Consider the following 2,175-nt stretch of genomic DNA (forward strand, 5'->3'; position numbering starts at 1 on the left):
CTTGGGAGATGAAAATGGTGATGAGAGTAGAGAAAGGAGAGGAGATGATTCTTTTTTTTACCTTCTCATAAAGATAGTCGTACATGACCAGAACAAAGCAAATCACAAGATAAAAGAGAAGACGTGATTCATGTGGCTCGACACTCAGGCCTATGTCCACGGAAGAATGAGTAAAAATCCATGCCCTATATGAGGAAATATAAAGGCAGAGATACAGAGCTCCCAAAACCCTAATTTCCAATACATCCGAAAACTCTCATGCCCAACTCTCAAAGGAGGCGGCTATACAAAAGTTTTAGTTTCAAAATCCATTTTTGATATTTTTTTGGTTTTCAATACTTTTGATTAATCAGAAAGCTTATTATTCGGTGTCAATTTGTATATTTTCTTCATTCGATTGATAACATTTTCTATACGGATTAAAAGTTTGTCACATGGATGAGATAAGTTTAATTTGGTCAATCAATAAAGAGCGTGTGTGTGTGATTCTGGATGAGGAGATGTAGAAGCAGCCAGAGATCTGCGAAAAGCTAAAAAGATGAGCAGAAAGATATGCATTTATTTTTCTAGAATTACATTGTGTGCATGTGTTATTACAAATGTGCCAATGAGCCTCAACGGCACCACCCACAGCCGGAAAAAGAGGAAGGAATCCACCCCGTCCTTCGGACGTACTCCGCTTGCTCCGCTGTCTTCGCAGCTTGCTGGTTCCTTCTGGCTTCTGTTGCCAATCGCTTTTCTTCAGCATTGTGCCTTGCAGCAGCAAGCTTGCTCATTAGCTTCTCATGGGCATGCCCCCTCATCCTTTCAACTTCAACCTGGAAAAAAATAAACCAGAGACCATCAGATCAGTTTTGATATTAGCAAATTATTTGCAACCTCAGCAGTATAAAATGTACGTCATGCTTCATTCTTCCATGAGAGAGAGAGAGAGAGATTCAGAATATTAACTCAGTGTTCCAGATGTACTCGCTATGCTGTATTGCAACATTAACAACCGGGTTGGGATCAGGTGATCGGGTGATTTTTAATATCCACCCCACATCCTGTACGGAGGCAGGTCCGTACCACCAAAATGCCTTGGTGATTCAAAAATGCCCTAGAGAGAGCCCAAAAGGTGATAAGAAAATACCCTTGAGGAGAGCCTAAAAGGACTCCCCATGGTGGTGCTCTGTACCACCATAATGAGGGTGGATATTGGAAAAATCACCATTGATGGTGATTTACAATATCACCGGTCTCAACCCTTAACAACCAGTCTCTACCCTTCTGTGCATTTTTGATTTCTTATACAGATAACCCCGCAGGATTCGAACCCAAGACATTCCGGTTGTGATAGTGAAACATAACCATCCAGCTAACTCATTTGACCCCTCTGCATTTCTATGATGTGCAGAAGTACCTAAATCACAGGATATCCTAAGCTTCCCCTAGGAACTCTATGATGAAACACAATCACAACATAATCTCATATTTATTAGACCATCTCACAGAAAAAAAAAGAACATCTTAGGGGTTGTTTGGATGACATGTCAAACTTGGTTTTTTTAGAACTTTTCCGATCTGGTTTTTGTAAACTTTGAAAACCTAGTTTTGTTGTTTGGATGACAAATTATAAAGTTGGTTTCACTGTGCTAATACTACATAACATTATTATATAATTTGAAGTACAATAATAATATATATTTAAATTATATATAATATTATATACAAAATATATAAATATCAAAATATAATATTATGTATTATATAATGTTAGAATATGTTATATATAATATACATATTCTATTAATGTTCCTACAATGATGGATGAGAAAAGATGATGGAACATTGAAAGAGTACACAAGAAAATTCTATCACTAGTCTAAAGTTGGAGATTGATGGCCACAAAGAGAAGCTTTCAAACTCAGGGAAAAAAAATGATGTTAGATCTAGGAGATATACTCAAGACAATAGGGTCATAGCAAATACCTCTACTCTTCTCCTTTCTGCCTCTGCCTTTGTTTTTTGATGGTTCTCCCATGCTTGTATCTTGAACTCTTCATGTTTATACCTGAATCAAGTCAATAACAACAGCATTCAATATGATATCAGGTAAGGCTCTCTATAGACAATGTGGTCAATGTTTATTTTTTTCATAACATTTTAGCACATGAATTCCAACAGAGTATAGTC

At 37.1% G+C, this 2,175-nt stretch overlaps 1 long non-coding RNA gene across 1 annotated transcript; it reads right to left on the reverse strand.

Moving 5' to 3' along the window:
- Positions 1-539: 539 nt before the first annotated feature.
- Positions 540-2,056, reverse strand: LOC149835689 (uncharacterized). The gene is made up of 2 exons (XR_016432643.1): positions 1,972-2,056; positions 540-818 (listed from the first exon to the last, which is right to left on the reverse strand). It is a non-coding gene; the product is annotated as an uncharacterized LOC149835689 (long non-coding RNA).
- Between the last annotated feature and the right edge of the window lie 119 nt (positions 2,057-2,175).

Source organism: Nuphar pumila, chromosome 6, assembly GCF_984573655.1.
Source record: "Nuphar pumila chromosome 6, dmNupPumi1.hap1.1, whole genome shotgun sequence".
NCBI classification, from domain to species: domain Eukaryota; kingdom Viridiplantae; phylum Streptophyta; class Magnoliopsida; order Nymphaeales; family Nymphaeaceae; genus Nuphar; species Nuphar pumila.